The sequence below is a fragment of the Paramisgurnus dabryanus genome, chromosome 21, assembly GCF_030506205.2.
Source record: "Paramisgurnus dabryanus chromosome 21, PD_genome_1.1, whole genome shotgun sequence".
Taxonomy (NCBI): Eukaryota; Metazoa; Chordata; class Actinopteri; order Cypriniformes; family Cobitidae; genus Paramisgurnus; species Paramisgurnus dabryanus.
This window is the reverse complement of record NC_133357.1, coordinates 4,211,788-4,231,852: the sequence shown is the minus strand read 5'-3', so window position 1 is coordinate 4,231,852 and position 20,065 is coordinate 4,211,788. Positions and strand designations below refer to the sequence as shown.

At 36.8% G+C, this 20,065-nt stretch overlaps 1 long non-coding RNA gene across 3 annotated transcripts; it reads left to right on the top strand.

Moving 5' to 3' along the window:
• Positions 1 to 13,251: 13,251 nt before the first annotated feature.
• On the top strand, positions 13,252 to 18,489 carry LOC135776014 (uncharacterized). Of its 3 annotated transcripts, none has more exons than XR_010544004.2 (8): positions 13,252 to 14,068; positions 14,899 to 14,984; positions 15,132 to 15,204; positions 15,518 to 15,614; positions 15,731 to 15,880; positions 18,084 to 18,151; positions 18,274 to 18,368; positions 18,435 to 18,489. It is a non-coding gene; the product is annotated as an uncharacterized lncRNA (long non-coding RNA). The 3 variants fall into 3 exon arrangements; XR_010544005.2 differs by lacking the exon at positions 13,252 to 14,068 and adding an exon at positions 14,455 to 14,488; XR_010544006.2 differs by lacking the exon at positions 13,252 to 14,068 and adding an exon at positions 14,497 to 14,720.
• The last annotated feature ends 1,576 nt before the right edge of the window (positions 18,490 to 20,065 follow it).

Sequence of the window (20,065 nt, the reverse complement as noted above, 5' to 3'; positions counted from 1 at the left end):
GTGTATATGTTTGCCGCTTTGTTTCGCGTCACGCGAGTGACAGCCAAACGTCGCAAATGAGGAGAAGAGAGGAGATAAACGATCGGGTCTGATTGGTGAATACAATCATACTTCGCCATCCGCCATTTGCGAACGGTCAGAAACACGTCCTTGTTGATACTTGGAAAGGAAGGAAAATGCATCTCTTTGTCATCTGCCACCGGTGTGGCCCTGTTGCGCGGGGACGGCGATTGTGGTTCCGTCCCGGGTTACCATGGCGACGGCTGTGAGATACCCCCCTCCCCCCTTATTATTTTTTTTTTTACATATCTGCATGATTCACGTAGGTCACATTTTCAGGTCGGAAAATCCGGAATTCCGGATTAATCCGGAAAAATCACATCCCTGATTACTAGAGTAGGCTATGGTCTTGTAACTCTGTTTTTTCTTGTTTGTTTGTAATCTAACGTGATACGCAGCAGGTATACGCAGTATACCCACTAGGAAAGGTCAAGGATTTCCGTATACCCATTTAAAAAAGCGTGAAAATACTTAAAAGTGTGTGACAAACCTTTGACACTTTCATTCATAAATTGACATCTGAATCACTCACCATTTGTATGCTCCACTTGCTACTTTGGCGGGTTTAACCTCATATACAGTCAGCTATTTGGTATTTGGTGCATTTGACTTCATGCGGCACTGCGCGATCCGATCATTATATGAAATCAAATTATCACGGCGCAAAACTGACTGTAAAGCAGACGGGTGTATTCATGTGGTTCAACAACGGCCAAAAAAAATAACATCAGAGTACCGCGAGAGCGATTGAGAAATCACACGGAGAAGTCTGCTTTCTAATCGCTCTCGCGGTACTTTGACATTATCACCAAGCGGTCTGCGTAGCGCCAAATGAAATCCAATCTGCTCGCAGTCTGCAGCTCACACGACACTAACCAAACAGTCCCTGTGGAGAAATAAACGAGTGAAGCAGAGCTACGAAACATAACAAAATCCGGAGAGTTAACAACGCACATGATTATATAAATCAACATTTAAATCATCAGTCCAGTTTATTACTTCATCTGGAGGTGAGGATGCACTAAATCATGGCCATGTTGATGTCCTGATGGTTTTTGATATAATCCACTAGCTAGCCTAACTTTCATGTATTTTCTCTCTCAGCATGTTTGCTTGTGCTTAACAGAATCACAGTTTAAACTTCTGAAAAGTGTTAACTTTTATATCCACGTTCAAGGTTATATTACATGATTGTCATATTTATTAAATAACATCCTAAAATCTTTTCTTTTCACTGCACCACTTGGGCTATATGCACAATATACGCTTGTTGATAATGTTTATAACTTTATATGGTGTGTAATAAGGTGAATGTTAATCAAAACATATAATTCTTTTCTTAAGCTAAGTCTAACACAATGATTTTAAATGTTGTTATGGGGTATTTTTTAATGTGCATGATTTATTTGGATTTGTGACATCCCTAAAATACATGATTTAATTTTAGACTGGGCTTATGTTCTGCTATAGAGACATAGGGGCAGTTTCCTAGACAGGTCCTATCTTAGTCCAAGACTAAAATGCATGTTTGATCTGTCTTAATTTAAACACATCTTGCACTGATATATCTTAACATATATCATTGCCATTGTTTTGTCTCAAGACACACACCAGTAATGTTTTTTGTAAGGTTTGTTTGTAAAAACTACTTGAATGCCCTAATATAACCTAGCAATAGGCCTAGTGCTAGATTAATCTAAACCCTGTCGGGAAACTTCCCTAAAATGTAGTTCTATGATATATTTTTTATTTTAGGTTGTTTACTGTATGTGCACTCTCAGAAGATAATTTACACAAGCTGTCACTGGGGTGGTACCCTTTCAAATAGTACACCTTTGTACCTAAAGAGTGCATATAATGGGTACAAATTTACCTATATCTGTACATAAATGGTAAATATTAGGACCCATTTAAAGAATACCGTCCCAGTGACAGCTTTTGTACCTTTTGTTCTGATAGTGTAGGGCCCAAAATTTATTCAAGCCCAGGGGCCTCCACCCTGTTAAGTCCTGCCCTGGCTGCCAGGGGCGTCATGCACCAATTTTTTTAAGGGGGCACAGTGTGCAAAGCTCACAGAAATTTGCGCATACACATACATCAAACGAATTATATTATAGACCGTTTCAGCGGTAACAACATAAACAAGCCGCTGTCGCGGTCCGCACGTAACTTCCGGTAAACTCCGCTAATAATAAATAACAACAAATTCTTTAAACATAGTTTATTTATATAACAAGCAAACAAAACAACACATAGATTACCTAGGAAACCAAAACATTTGTTATTTTCGACGAGGCATTTGTTCAAGAGATCAGTTTAGCAACTAGTCAGACCATTAAAAAAACGAAACCGGAAGTAAGGTTCGGATCCAGACGTGTATCACGTGCGTCCGATGAAACCATCTATAGTGCTTTCAGTCTTTTCCATGGCACTTACATTTCTAACATTCTAAACGCCCCTGCCATAGTGCAAAAACCTCCAAAATTAAAGTGTTGACTAACTTTCATTTCAAATACTATTCAATCGGATTAATGACATATTGGCATCATATTTACATCTGAAACGGCATGTGTTCTATTTACGTTTTGTTTAATGACTTGTTTAATTCTGTCATTAATGCATTTTGCACAACAACTGCATTATCCTATGAAATTAATATAATTTACATCCATAAAGTATATAAACAACGAAAATGCCATAAGCTATAGCCACGTGATTGATTTTAATGTTCAATAATGATTTAAAAAAATATGTTTAGATAAAATTACTAGAGGAACGGATTTTTGCATTAAATTTTACGTTATGTGTTAACATGTGTGATTCCGCGCCCCCGTGAACTCTGGCGAACTTTGGCGTTGTGCCAAGAAGATGAATCTAGAAATCTCTACTAATCAGTGGCGGCGTTTCACGAAAACCTAGGCTATGGTATGGCAAAAATTCTTCGTACAAGAAGGCCATTCTCAAATAACTAATCTATAAAACCACATGTGTACATACTCCACCAACCTGTACAAAAGCATACTACGACTGCACGGATGTACACTACTGACAACAATACGGAAGCAATACAAATGAAACAACAACAATAGAACAATAGAAATCATGATTATTTAAAATGCTTTTCAAATAATTCTTAACTAAGCACAACTCCAGCAACAGATAAACTAAAACAAGATAATATCAAAACAAAACATACTGTGACATCCCTTCACAAATCTTGTCACGACAACCGCCAAATCCACTTATAAACACACAATAAAGACTTTTAAATGATGTGATAGAGCACACATAGTTATCCAACACTAAATAAAAGTCTTAGTAAAACAGAGCTAAATGCAAAAACAAGTCTTACCTTTTGTCGTCGTGCAGGTTATTCCACAAGTGGCCATATTCAAAAATGCGCGCAAATAATTAATACAATTCACTTCGGCTGCGTTACAATCCCCAGTGGAAGAGAACATATTTATTTATCCACAGAGCAAATCATTTTACTTCTGGAATAATGTATGCAATATGCAAAGCGCGAGTGTGGGGGAGAACCATGAGTCTGTTTAAATGTTAAAACAAAAAGGATTTTACTTGCGAAAATAAAGATTATTAAAGCAGCGGTCATCATGAGACCTCCTGCAGCGCGAAGTTCCCACTATAGATTGTGTTCGACTTTAAGCTGCGCTGTAAGAACGACAGGCTGATGACGTCAAAGTACCGCGAGGGTGACTCGAGGAATCATCGGAAGAGTTTGATTTCAAACCGCTGTCGCGGCACGTTGATGTCATCCGCTTGTTGGTTCCAGTGTCATAACATGAAGTCGAACACACGTGTAAATGATACTTATTAGTGATGTACCAATGTTTAGATATGTTCTACTGAAAATATTTTAAATTATCTTTAATGAGCATCATTATAGCCTGTTGATTTCTGGTGTTTTGTCTGAATGCTAGGGTATGGCAACTGCCATACGCAAACCCCGCCCCTGCTAATAAGGTCGAGCAGCAACAGCTAAGCTCGTGAGCGCGCTCAGACGCTGACGTCTGCGGCTGCGCCGACTGCCGCCAGAATAAAGTAATGTACACGATCAATACACTATCAAAACTCTGAAAAGTGACACGGATGCAGCAGAAAATTGATAATTTGGGCATTTTAAACAGATTAAAAGATTAATGGACGCTTTTTTTTATTTTTGAGGTTGCTTGCAAAATCCATTTGGCTCAAAAATCCGGTTTCAATGGGCATGACGCCTCTGTGTGCTGCACTGCTGCATTGATTTATTTTCTCACATTTACCAAAGTAAAATTATTGTAAAACAGGCCTTGGCCTTTATTTTTTGCCAAGCAATATGTTCACTTTTATATTTCATGTTACATTTATAATAATTAACAGGAAAATGATCTTTTGATAAATAATATTTTTCAGTATCTTAACTGTAGGATGTTTAAATTATTTAATTATATAAAGTCATAGTGCATTCTTAGGGTATAGTAAATCAGTTTGGAACATATATGAGACAAGCCCCGCCCCCTTCCTAAAGTTCACACTCCTTTAGAGATACAGCTTTACTTAGAAAAAGTCGGAAGATTAAAAAAGTAATGGACATTTGTCTCTGTGAAAAGTCACTCCTCTCAAGATCCAGACTAAAAGTGTCCATCTGCCAAAGTCTATCTTCCCTCATGATGGATCACATTCTGAATGTGACAGAAGAGATAAAGTATTAATCCCTCACTTTTGGCCTTTCCTACTGTTTTTATCTTCTCTTACTCTCCTCAAACAAAATCGTTCCCTGCAGTCGACTTTATATAACATTTATAAAATGATTTTCAGAAACAGAAGTTTAAAATCTTTTTCAATTTTTTTCTCATTTGAAACTTAGGGCACAGGAAATATCAAGTACCTGCTTAAAGTGATTTTAGTTTCTTCGGAATCCAAAAACTGGAACAACGCCTGGAAATGGTCAAACAGAAAGAGTTATACTCGGGGGCCAAATGGTACACAGAAACTATACTCAAGTATGCATACCTGTATACCATGTCAAATCATACTTAAATAAAAGTAAAAGGTATTTAATTCATTCCCTGCCAGCCTTTTTTCAAAAAGTTACCCATCAGCATTTTTTTTGTCATTTTCACAAAAGTTTTACAAAATGCTTTCCAGGAAAAAAAATTCTAAAAATATATAAACATACAAATATATCAAGTAAAAAACAGACCCTCTGCTTTCAAACAAACAAAGAAAACAGTAAATAAACGTTTGTATCCTATCTTCATTTGTTCTTTTTAGGTTTCTTCAAAAATACCTGAAATTATTTGAGCAAAAACCTGAAAGAATTGCATTTTTGTAAAGGAATTTTGTTAGAGATCAGATTCAGAACGATTATTAAAACATACACTGAGTTTAAAATTAATTACATTTTTAATTAAAAAAATATTAAATTAGTTTTTGCTTTCAGTTTTTTATAAATTGGGTAAATTGAGCGCCATTTTGTGGATATTAGTGGAATTACAGATTACCGTAAAAACTCGTCAGGAAAGCGTCATTGGCAGGGAAATATTTTCTCTTAATTGACAAGATAACTCATCAATGGTGTGGAAAGAGTTAAAAAATATTGTTTTTCACAGATTTTAAAAATAACAATAGTACTTTTGATATACACAAACTTTGTACAACATTTCATTGTGATTTCTTTATCTCCTGACTGATTAAACGTCCCTCACTAAAAAAACTCCCAAATTTAGGATAGGAGTTTAAATAGCAATGATATTAAAGTATACTGCACTAATGTCAGGAAGAAGCAGTCAGGTGCCGGGTGGTCTTGAATAATTATTTTGTGAGATGTCGAGCAGAATGATAATGGGACTTTGTGCATACTTTGCTTATATGGTTTTGCTACAAATAAACAATGCACTGTTTAATATTTTAACAGTGGAGAAACAGTGTAGCATACAGCAAGATCATGTTATCAGTAAAATAAACAAAAAGCAAAAATAAAGAGAGAGAGAGAGAGAGAGAGAGAGAGAGAGAGCGAGCGAGCGAGAGAGAGAGTCCTGCCACACTTTTCTTCACATACATAACAGATGTCTAACTGTATGATATATGACCTATTGTCATTTCTTGCCTTTTTGCTGTGTTAACGTGTTCCTTTGCTTTTAATTGTGCTTAGGCAGTAATAAATTGCAAAGATACTTTTCGTTAGATAGACAAAAATGAAATGTTACACTCCCCATAGAGAAAGAAAACCGTAGAAGGGTGAAAACAGTACAAGGACGAATACATTTCAATGTGAGAAAATGTAGAATTTGATTCATTAATGATGCCAGTTACATACAAAAATAAAACACTCTGGAAGTCACATCTTGTATCCCATATCATCCTGCGTACTTACATTTACATCCAAGACTGAAATGCACGTGTAATAAAACGTACGAAACAGGGACACAACAGCCATCCTGTCAGATATCGATACACAATTCAGCAGAGATTTTCATAGGAAATAATGACAGCATCAGCTGTGGCCGGACATTTCTCGAAACAATGATGAGATAATTATGACAGACACAACTGAGAATTTAGCATAACAGCATTTTTCTCTTCATCTCACAGCAGTCTCTCAGGAGGTCATTTGATGGATGATGCTTCATCCATACAGACCACATTTCCTTTTTCTCAGCACCTTGTTTAAAGTTAAAATAAGTGAAAGACAAAGAACAGAGGTGAGGAAACATATGAGATTTGATGGTAAAGCAGTGATGGTAAAACCTTTTTTTTTGTGATAAAAGTTCAATTAATTGTAAAATCTGCTTAGATTCGGAGGAAATGCATTGCAAACGCTCTGAGAACTGCTGATTTAAGCAACAAACTAGACTTTACATTTTCTAATAAAAATATCAGTGTTACTGGCCCATGCAAAATTCCCTGCTTCTGTGTTGGAGCTGTTGTTTGTTCTTGTTCCCATTATTTTGCACATTTCTGTAATATTCTGATGCCTGATGTGACGGTGGTGCCCCTTGAGACCTTTACACTTTCTGAGGAAGCAGACTGATAGTTAGTAAATAATATGAATTTTAATGAGCCATCTTTGTTAAAGGGCACCTATTTCATTGCTAAAAAACAACGTTATTTTGTGTATTTGGTATAATACAAAGGTTTTGCATGGTTAATGGTTCAAAAAACACATTATTTTCCACATACTGTACATTTTTGTAGCTCCAGATTTCAATCTCTTCCTGAAATGCACGGATTTGAAAAGCTCTGTGTCCCTTATTGGCCAGCTAATCTGTACGTTGTGATTGGCCTCAATACCTCTGACGTCAGCTGAAAACATGACGCTCCTTACCTTGTTTGAAAGATTTGGTTGCAAGCAAAAAAATCTGCCAATGGGGTAAGCAAAAACAAACATTTTTCTTAAACACTAAATTGAAGAAAAATTCAAGAAAAGTGTGCTTACCCCACTGGCAGTTTTGTTTTATGTACAAAATCACTTTTGATTTAAAAACTAGACTTATTTTCTTGGGTCGTTTTGCTCATCAAGAAAAAGCATCTTAATTTAAAATTTTTTAGATATTTTTACTGAAAACAAGACAAAAATACTAATTTTTTTTTTCTTGAAAATCATTTTTTGCAGTGTAGGGGCAAAACGGTTAAATCTAGGATTTTTTTATTCTCATGTTTGTGGTCTATTGCCTTTTGAAAATCTAATAAGATGTAAAAAATCTTTTGATGTGTACCCAGCATATAAAGAGAAATCTGATGGATCCTTCATTTTACGGAAAACATTTGAAAGCCACATTTGGAGGCTTGTGAACAGCTGACAGCCTTTTGCGCAACGCAGTAACATTACTGGCCTTTGAATACAGCCTTCGGAGGATGCAGCCTTCAAACTCGGATCGTCTCTAAAGTAGGATAGCATGCAGATTTAAAATTGTCAGGGTTGATGGTTGCACCCAAAGTTTGTAGACTTATTCAACAGATTGTTAAAATACACACATAAAATTAAATGGACATCACGACATGCTCTGACAAATATAGCGTACTCTAGCCCAGTTTTATTTAACTTTCTTTTAGTTTAAATTAATTGATTCAGAGAAAACCGTGTTATATAATTTGTCATATAACAAAGACCTGCATGTTTTTGATGTCAATAGACCAAATATTACAGTTCTTCAGACAAACCTTTTGCTCTCAGTGTATTTTGCTCTCAGGATACTGCAAGGCCAAAAGCTTTCTTTCCCATACAAATATGTAGCTTTTGATAAACAGATGAGATGAGATAGAAAAGTCATTTATCATAAAGAAAGGCAGATAAAGCATGTTTGCTTGTGGAGGGAAACCTCAGGAGAGATTGATACGTTAGTTTTTAGTGTAAGGACTGTTTCATAGGTTTCCTTGAATTTCAACGGTTTGATCAGAGCTTCATTGAAAGGTTTCCTTGGAAACCGGATATCTCTCCAGAAATGTTCAAGGAAAAACTATAACTGAATGAAATATTCCTCCTGTTTACCACTAATAGGAAGACAAAATATTTTACAATAATAAGAAGAACTGTTTTCAAATGCACATGTCAATGTTTTTGCCAGAACCTCCTGTGTCAGTAATATTTGTTCAATAGTTTTTAGTGAGGTTAAACACATTGTACAATGTAGCATTAGTTAAAAGCATTGATTATGGACTAATAAATAATCAATGTGGGGTCACAGATGTATATTTTTTGCTTTGCTTATATGCTCTGTAAGGGGGCAAATGGATGCGGCTCGTCCAATCAGACATCAGAACCATTTTATAACTACTAATAAGGTAAATAAATGTTAACATAATATTTAATTCGGTAGGCTAATAAATGTTTCGGTTTACTAAAAGAGTATTCTTGGTTCAATACAAGCTAAGCTCTTTTGAGATCCTTACTTAACACCAGTTACCAGAAACAACTACGTGTATGAAATGTCTTATCCTTTAACTTAAAAAAAAATAAAAATAATAATTGTTGTTTTACTAACCTCATCCAAAAACCTAATTTAATCCATTCTTTCAACTCCAGTGATGGCCATTTTGAGACAAACACAAAAACACACGAAGTGCAAGGATACAAGCGTTTCGGTAACAAGTCCTTTAAAATTAATCCGCCTAGAAAAGTAGTCCCATATTAAAAAGAAATTTGGAGCTGAAATACGACATATTTTTATAGAAAAATTCATACCAAAAAGTATGACCTTCAAATTTCAACCTTTTAGGAAATGTAATTAAATTCAACATCAAACCCTATTCAACTGCATGGCCTTGTTTACATCAAATGTAAGTTTTTTACTATTAAAATCATTTTTGCTTTAAATAACAGAACTGAGATAATTTTTCATGGTAATTGACATTATTTTATAAACCTGACACATTCCTTTAAAGGAATAGTTCACCCAAAAATGAAAATTCTGTCATCATTTACTCACTCAAGAAAACTTGAGAAATGTTTGTAACCAAACCGTTCATGGACCCCATTTACTTTCAAAATGGGGTCCACGAATGGTTCAATTACAAATATTTCTCAAAATATCTTCCTTTGTGTTCATCAGTACAAAGAAATGTATGCGGTTTGTAACAAAATGAGAGTGAGTAAATGATGACAGAATTTTCATTTTTGGGTGAACCATCCCTTTAAGATGGACAGGTGCATGGTGTACAAAAATATTACAAAACAAAACACGAGACAACACAAATCATTATCTGATAAGCTGAGGATATATTCTGACTTAATTTCCTTACAAGGAGGTTGGTGTAAATCTCAGATGATTTGAATATAAAGCAGGCTGTCTCCATACCGACAAATCCAGTCTTTCATGATCCAGCCGAATCTATTGTTATTAGTTTTGCTATGAAAAAGAACTCATTTGGAAATCATAGGAAGATAATTAAATGCAAAACAAGTTCATCCCCAAAGACAAAGCATCACTCTTCATAAAAACCAATGTGAAAATTATTACCAGGGTCTAACCTTTCAGATCAACAGGAATCATTTTATCATTATTTACTCTCCCTTATGGTTTATCAAGTGCGTTAGCCATTATATTTATCAGTTAAACATGAAAGCAGAAATTATTTAGGACAATGCTGTCAATAAATGCCAGCATGGCAGTAGTTCATCCCAACAAACAAAAGCCGTCATTACACCATCTAGGTAAACTGTAGATCCAATTTGGTCTGGCTATGAGTAACACACGTCTAGCCAAAATAAATTTGAATTTGATGTCAGATGTATGATATTTCATCATAAACGCAAAGTCAACAATGATTACAAGGTGTTTGCTTTTTATTTATTTATTTGGGCTATGTTAAAACCAAATGCGGTCGACCAACGCGACTTCCGGAGAACGCACCCAAAAACATGTTCAGGACGTGTCTGCCAGAACTGGCACGAATGGCCACCCTAACTGCTCATCCGAGGGGCACAAATTCAAAATAAGTGTTCGGAGTGTCATGTGTGTTGCACGCGTTTTCAAAATATGTGTTTGTTGCGTCATGTGAACTATGTGCATCACGTTGTCAAAATAAGTGCCTGCTGCACACACATCTTTATGATAAAAGAGACGCACACGTTCATAAAATACAGGGAAGACACTCCCTTAACAGCAAACTCTGATTAAACATGAGATTATGCGAGTATCTGGCAAACGCAAGCGTCTCTTTCATCATAAACCCTTTAGACGCGTCTGCAGCAGGCACTTATTTTGACAAGACACGTGATGCACATAGGATCATTTGACATGCAAAACACATATTTTGAAATAAGGAACCAGACACATGACGGGTTACCTTTGGTCCAGCCATAGTATTAAAATCATCCTGTTCACACAACTGCATCTCTTATATGCAATTTATCAGTAAAAACTGAATGTGTGAAAGCAGTTAATACTTGCTAGTCACGATTATGTGAGCAAACATAGACACGCATCGGCATTAATCTGTTAAATTCAAGGTTTGTAATGCTCTGTTATACAAAACACAACATCTAACCAAGGTCTTTTTAATCTTTAATCAGAATGTCCGACATAGCACATCATAAACCTCTGAATGCCTTTGAACAAAGATGCATATTTAAATGCTCAAAATATCAAACTAGAAAAGCTTTGAGCACCATTACAGACAATAATCTGAAAACGTTCTCTGTCTGAAATCATTACCCACGCCATTCGGCATGAAACGGTGGTCAGTGGGTCACGTCTGGTCTGTTACAGTGGGTTTGACCGTCACTTCTTACCTTGACATCCCAGTTAAATACTTATCCTCTGAATGCAATGAGGCACAAACCCATTATAGTAATGAAAAGCAAGGGTGCCAATCATCAGCAGCAACCTTTATGGAAAACCTGTATGTATGCTTTGAAAGTGCAAAGGTGATTCCCGAATGAATGGACATTATTTTCATTAAATCTTTAAAAGAGCAGATTGAAAAACCTTGAAATGTATTAGCTCTTTATTGGAGACTTTTGAGTGATTTATCTGTAAATACATGCAACCAAGCAAAATGAATGAGTGTTTAGCCTGTGCTCATCCTCTTGATCTGATGTTATGCTGTGTAGATACATTCATAAAAAATAAAGGGTCCTAAAAAGCCTTTTGAACAAAGCCATAGAAGAACCATTTTTGGCTGAATATTTCCATGGAGAACCTTAAATATCTATTTCTTGAGTTCGCATTAATATACACTTACCTAAAGGATTATTAGGAACACCATACTAATACTGTGTTGTACCCCCTTTCGCCTTCTGAACTGCCTTTATTCTATGTGGCATTGATTCAACAAGGTGCTGAAAGCATTCTTTCGAAATGTTGGCCCATATTGATAGGAAAGCATTTTGAAATTGATGGAGATTTGTGGGATGCACATCCAGGGCACGAAGCTCCCATTCCACCACATCCCAAAGATGCTCTATTGGGTTAAGATCTGGTGACTTGGGAGCCATTTTAGTACAGTGAACTCACTGTCATGTTCAAGAAACCAATTTGAAATGATTCAAGCTTTGTGACATGCTGCATTATCCTGCTGGAAGTAGTCATTAGAGGATGGGTACATGGTGGTCATAAAGGGATGGACATGGTCAGAAACGATGCTCAGGTAGGCTGTGGCATTTAAACAATGCCCAATTGGCACTAAGGGGCCTAAAGTGTGCCAAGAAAACATCCCCCACACCATTACACCACCATCACCAGCCTGCACAGTGGTAACAAGGTGATGTTCTCATTTTGTTTACGCCAAATTTTGACTCTACAACAGAAATCGAGACTCATCAGACCAGGCAACATTTTTAAAGTCATCAACTGTCTAATTTTGGTGAGCTCTTGCAAATTGTAGCCTCTTTTTCCTATTTGTAGTGGAGATGAGTGGTATCAGGTGGGGTCTTCTGCTGTTGTAGCCCATCCGCCTCAAGGTTGTGCGTGTTGTGGCTTCACAAATGCTTTGCTGCATACCTCGGTTGTAACCAGTGGCGGAGCCAGAGGGGTGTCCAGGGTGGCACTGGACACCCTTGACAGGTCACTGGCCACCCCGTGTGCCACCCCAAATGTAATGCGCTACTTTCACTTAATCCCTATGTTTATTTTCGACGTGCGGCAGCGCAGCACATTGTTAAAAACATTATGAATATTAACCCTCCCTGCGGTCGCGGCGCAAACTCTTCATTTTTCAATCACTGCGCAAAGAGACTTGGATTACTCTGCTGATTTTGGACATACAGATATTATTTATACATCATTTAAAACGTTAAGGTGTCATTTTTTGTATGTCTATAAAAACTGAATGTTGTGCTTTTCACAAAATTAAGAAAACATACTGCGCGTTCATCGTGATGTCTTTTCAAAAACACGTCAGAAAAATTACTGTAACTTAACGAATACTTTTCATACCATCAGAATATAAATGTCATGTCTACATAATTGGAATCTCTTTAAAATTATGTAAGTGAAGTCGTACATTGCTAATACTACATGATTTCCCCGTATGCTGGAAGTGTGGTAATTTTCTTCCCAGCGGGCACCTTGACGTCAATTTGACATCAACAAATAGTCAAGATTTTGACCACCATGTATAACGTGCATGAATATGCATATTTTCATTATATTTTGTAATTATTTCCTTGTGGTTGTAAAGAGGCCCAACAAAGGTATCGATCTGACATGTTTTTTTCTGGTCCCTATATCTCAGGTCAATATCATTGACATTAAATCGATGTTGATTTGATGTCAGGAAATAAGATGTCAAATTGATGTTAAATTTATGTCAAAACAATGTCTGTAAAAGTATATTTATTACTCATTGTAAATCAATGAGACTCATTTTTAACATCTTGAAAGTTGTAGGTCTATGTATTTTGCATGTGTTTTTTTTATTTATTTAAATCCTAGCATGTTTACAAGTAGTTCACATTTAAAATGACACTATAATTGCATATACTATAAAAGGTCAATTTAATCTGATATCGAAGCTTGATATTGAATGATCCAAGCAGTCATATGACCGACCTTCAACGTTGAAATTTGGTTGAAAAAGCTTAGTTGTTTGTTCAACGTTGACACAACGTTGAAACAACAGTGAATGGTAAACAGTTGCAAAGGGTCAATAAAATAAATGTTTAATGACATTGTAATTTGTGAATCATTCAGTAAAAAGCTGTAAAAACTCGTTTTATGAAACTGATAAAAATACTATTTAAAAATTTACCAAAAGTAATTGGGAGAGTTAAAAATGTAATAGACACATGCAAATAAACTATTATTATTGTTGTTTTATTGTTATTATATTTTCATCACAGTGTCTTAAATATAACATGTTAAATATAAATTTTAAGAATACCATTAATAATAAAATACATCATGACTTTTATCGGTTTAATTCATACAAGTCAGTTTGGAATGTTTGATCCTGACTAAAAAAGTAGCGAGGTAATCTCGCGAGATTACAGCCTCCCCATATAGAGATTACACGAGACTGGAGAGTTTAACGGCTGTCTGCGTGATCATCGAGAAAGTGCATTGAGGTAAGGAAATATCAAGTCAATAAGTCAATGTTTAAAACGCGTAACATTATTTTATTCACACATAAAATGTTTTATGTTTAATATGCATCGTGCTTTTTCTGTTATTTGTGAACGTATCCGTTATAATGGTTGATTCGCTATTCCACGGCATGTTCCCGCCGAAATTTTACTACGGTTACATTAATATGATTTAATATGAATATTAATCAATTAATATGATATCTGGTCTTATCAACTTAACCACTTGGTTGTTTATTGCTTCAGAAAAGCACTTAAATGTAAGGGCTTTTTGGAAAACTGTTCGGTAGAAAAGCGTTGATATCGTGGTTCAGTCAGTGAATATCTGATAGGTCTTACAGGCGCCACAGACACCTCTGTCAGTCATTTAAAGAGGAGCAGCACGGCAGCTGGATGAGTGCGGTCAGTTAATTAATGCTGCTTGCTTAATTTCATGTTACTGATTAAGTGTTTATACTTAACGTTAGATGAGATGTTGGTGTTTTATTGCTCGCGAATTTGCAATAACTGCATTTATCAGGCATCACACGTTACGTCACACGCTTATGCTTGTATCTGCGGTCCCTCGCGCTGTATCCATGATTTAAAGCGGAATAAAACTCTTAACTCCTTTGTAAGGAAAAAGTCAAACAGTGTAAGTTGTTGACATGTGCTATTTGAATTGAAATGAAGTGTAATGGTATTATTTTGCTTACTTCTCTTGATGAATAATTAGCAAGTTTAATGGAACTTGAAAATATTAGTTATCCAGACAAATGTGCTCTTGTTTTCAGTGTATTTTTATAACTCTTTTGTAATGTCTTTGTTATCAGAGCCCTTCAAATTAAAAATAGTGATGGTGATCTTGTCAATGCTGAGATTTTAATGCATCAACAGCCATTACATCTGGCTGGATCAGGTAATGTTGTGACATGTTAACCCTGATATTTCACAGTATACTTAAATGCATTAATGCAAGTGTATGCATTACATTCTGATGAAGGTCATCATTTATAGAATTCTCTTTTACTATTGCACTAATTTTACTTTTTTTATATGTTGTCAGGATTGAACAAGAATCAGACAGCAAGGGTTGTCACATCAGAAACGTAATAACACAAACATAAGAAACTTCACAGGTAAGCTTTTTAAAACCACCTACTACTTGTTTCTCAGTACTGGTTTATCATTGTCATTAGGAAAATATAAGAAAATAATTCAGGATGCAATGGTCTCTGTTCAGAACAGCAATTAATTTCTTCTGTATGTCACTATTCCCTCTATATTATATACATGTTTCACACCCTTTGTTTTCAATAGACAGAGCCAGAATTTAATTCATAGTTCAGAGCAGATGTTGATGGAAGTTTTGAAAAGGGTTCATATTGACAGACAAAATGGATCTTTGTGGTTGTGTACATAACAGCTTTCTTTCCTTCTTATCTTTATTAGGGCTGTGACAGTGACAGTATTTTACCACCGCGATGGTAATGCACCAATTCACCACTGTGGTGCGGTGGTTATAGAATGTGTTTGTGTGAGGGGGGAGGTATATATCTTTTATATATATATAAATATATATATAATGCATACATATATTTTGAAATATAAAAATGTAAACAAAGATCAGATATGATGTTTCTTAACAAATGTGTGTGTTCATAGGCGGCAATTTCTTTTTCCGCCGGTGGGTGCTCATCACAACCTCAAGCTTTACTTCGCAATGCCAGGTGCTCTAGAGTCTGGAGCGCTCAAAGGCTTTGAAGAGGTGGAAAGTGGCGCAGTCACGTTTTCGTGTGAATTGTGAAGTTAAAGGTAATGTTTTTCCTGTGTTTTTGATTGTGTTCATGTTTTGTGTGAAAAAACAGTATTTTTCACACAATTTACTGTATAGTGCTGTTTTCACTGTCCTCAAAACGGGCTGATGTCTTCCTTGTTCTATGAAGTCCCTCCTTCAGAAATATGTAACGAGTTCTGATTGTGTAGTTTGTTTAGTGTGTTGTGATTCAACAGCAGCTTAGCTTAGTCAGAGCTAGGGCTGCACGATTAATCAAACACGATTGTCACACACATCTCGTCAGTAAAGCTGGTTCCTTGATAAGTAATAAATCACCATCAGCTGCTTTCAGATGGAGCACCATTTACTACACAGACCCGACAAAAGGAGAAATCATTGCCGATTATGAATGCGATATTTTCCCTTTTGTCAGTGAACTACGGCTCTGTGTAGTAAATGGCGCTCCATCTGAAAGCAGCTGATGGTGATTTATTACTAATCAAGGAACCAGCTTTACTGACGAGATGTCCGTGACAATCGTGTGTGATTAATTGTGCAGCCAGAGCCATTTGAGCTTAGCTGGCGACTGACGTGTTCCTGTGGGCGGAGGTTAGTCAATGCTCGTCATTCAACCAGGAATTAGAGGGTTATAGTACAAACTGGCCGTTCACTGTATGGTTTGAAAGGGGAATATATCGCTTGGCAGTAGGCTTGTTGCGATAGTCGGTGAAACGGTGATTACCGGTGCTTCAGCCTCTCACCGTTTAGATCACCACCGCGACACCGTCTTTCACCATCGTTTTGATATTTTCTTGTAATTAAATCATTTAGTTTCGTTAGAGAGAGCAAACACTTACAACTGAATGTGTCTGCTGTTTGAATTCAGCGGAGCTGAACGCGCATCATCACAGAGCAGCGGCTGCGGGTGTCAGATTTCATTTATTCCTGTCAGACTGCGGCGAGCAGATGATGGCAGAAGCCGCGTGCTTACTCGTTTTTGTTATAATATACATATATGATGTTTAATATAGGTCAGATCGTTTTGTTGTTGTGTTTTTCATTAAGAATAATAATAATAAACCCACCATTCAAGCAGCGCTTTATGAAGGAATAGCCGGTTGCTCTGCTTGGGACTGGCGGGTTCTGTCAGAAGTACCTGCGCACATTGACTCAAGCACTTAAACCAGCTGTTGTACTCGCATTTGCACGCAAATTCATACGCAATTTAACGCAGCGTGCGCAAGCGCTGGATTTAAACAACAGTTGCATCTAATTCAAAAGTGAAAGTCAAATGCCCCTATATAATGCATTTATAAGCCCCTTCCACCCGGTGAAACCGGTATCACCGGGTTTGTCACGCACTGATTTACCGGTGGGAAAATTCTGTCACCGCAACAACCCTACTTGGCAGTGAACTTAGAGCATAAATAATACCTTAGCTCAAACAGCAACATTACACACATTACACACAAACTAAATTTGCGATCAGGAAAAACAGTACCTTTAATGTGAATAAACTGAACATATGTGCTTTGCCATTTCGCTGGGTGCTTGAGCCGAGCTTCTGAGCACCCACGGGATTGGCGCCTATGTGTGTTTATTGTAGCACTTCAATCCATGAAACAAAAAGTGAGAAACCTTATTGGGGTTACAATGTTTCCAGCAGCACTAAAAACATGTTCTGATGGTGTACGGGTAGCGCAGATTGATACTTTTTCACAACCTTGAGTGACCAAGAAATAATATTTTGCCTCTGTTCTGCTCCCAAGCCACCGTGTCATCACTGATATCAGTTGCAAATAGCGCTCTAACTCTGAATCTGCTGGCTGTTTGCGTTCACACAAACTTGAAGATATCTCGCTGGGGGAGATTGTACTTTATATTTTTTCATAGTTTGTGACGTGCACGCAACCGCAGGCCGCACTTTACCACCACGGTGGTTATGAGAACTGTCACAGCCCTAATCTTTATGTATTATGGCTCTAATCATCACTTTTAAAATTATGGCTATGCCCATGAGTTATAAAATTCAAGTTATCACCAACCATTGTAATCCACCACCAAGCTACCATGTAGTAATGGAACCTTACAATAGATTTTTTACTTGTTTTGGATTGTATTCCGATCAAATTCTAGTAATCCTAATAATTAAGATGCAGTGTTTTGTATTTCACAATTTATGTTTTCTTTTTAAAAGGGGCTATGACTTGTTTTTTATTTTTTTATGTGTTTATATTGTAGGCAGATCACCGTGCAACTTGGTGAAGTCATGTGTCTTTCCAGATGGCCAAATCTGTACCCCTCAAAAAGTAAGGAAATAATAGTGTCCCATGACAAAAAATGGAAACATTCTTAATTTTTTTTAATAGTTGTGCTTGGGCCACAGTTTTTTTATGTTTTTGTACAAATGAAATATGTTTTTTTTTTTCAGAACTTTATTAAATGCCATGATAGACAAGATGAGCCTTAAGAGGAGATTTGGGAAGATGCTGTTTCATAAGTCTTTGCTTTGCCAGATTATTTGTGGTAAGTTTGTAAAATCTATATTAAAAATAGGACAAGAATATCTCCTAATCAAAATTTTTTGATCAGGTTGGGGTGTCTGCCAACGTGATGCCTTGCTGGTCTGGTTTGAGTTTGAAGTCTCAGAGAGGCTGTTTACACTTGGCATTAACATGCGTTTTCGTCGATCGGATCACAAGTGGACGACGTTAATGCCAGGTGTAAACGGTGTTCAAAACGTTTTGAACGCGTCCACTTTCGACCACTTTCAACCACATTCAGAGGTAGTCGAAACCACTTTCGATCGGATCGCTTTGGAGTTGCGGAACGCAATGTGGTTGAATGCGTTCTAAACAGCCACATGCGACCGCCTTCTCTCCGCCCATTTATCTAATCTGAGGTATTAAACACTAATTGTACGTCTTTTTTGACTTCTGCCGTGAACATACGGTGAACAGCGCTATTTTAGCCTTTCATTGATAAAACTACTGCGGGGTGTTCTACGTAGTTTCGTTTTGAAAGCGTGAAAGTTGCGCGATCCTATTTCATCAATTGCGCTGAAAATTCAGAGAAAGCTCCAACAAATAAACGTACAAAACACTGTGCAGCATGTATACTTGCTAAACAAGCAGCTGGCCCTGACATAATATAAGTTTGCGTCCATATAAACTCATAATTACTCCCGCTCGCGTTTGAATGACAGCAGAGAGACTCGCCCACCGTCTCACAGACCACCCCCTCACAGTATTCAGGACAGATGCGGTCGAAAGTGGACAAAAGAGACGGATTTAAATACCAGGTGTAAACGCAATGTGTCTCTCTCGTCCACTTGTGATCCGATCGATGAAAACACATCTTAATACAAAGTGTAAACAGCCCCTCACAGACAGTCCAGAAGGTCTGGAGTCCATCTTAGCTTTCATTGGTAAGTGACTGCACAAGAGGCTGTTTGACCCACACGTAAGGTAAACAGTCAATGTTTGCTTTGTTTAGCATCTCAATTTGGGGGGGGTATAGAGTCAATATCACCCAAGTATTCAGACCCTTTACTCTGTATTTAGTTAACGCACCTTTTGAAGCAGCAGTTACAGCCTCAGGTCTTTTTGGGAAGGATGCAGCAAACCTTGCAACACCTGGATTTGTTTTTAAAAAAACAGTTAGAAGCACCATTCACTTCCATTGTATTCTTTTATCCTGCTATGGAAGTCAGTGGTGCTTCTGGTCAGTTTGGTTACAGACATTCCTCAAAATATCTTTGTGTTCATCAGAACCCTTTAAGGTGTAGAAACATCAAGACCAATAGGAGACACCTGAGCTAAATTCCAGGTATTGTTGGAAAGGGTCTGAATATGTATAATGTAAAAAATTATACATTTGCAAACGTTTCAAAAAACGTTTGCAAATGTAAAAAAAAATGTATGAGGAAAAATGTAAACAATTGCAGTATCTTGAAAGAACATAACAAAATTGAAAAGTGAAGAGGGTCTTAATACTTTCTGAATGCACTGTAGATGATCTTAATTGAAGCTCATTGTCACATTTGTAAACACAACAGCTTTCTTCCTTCATCAGCTATGCTATGTTTCTAGTCAGACCATTAAAGAACACACATCTTGCCTTCATGTGCAATAACTTTTTATACATGGCCTAAAAAACAGCATTTTTGACAATGAAATAACATGCGGTTTGTTTTTCCTCTTTAGATGATGTCATCATTTTTT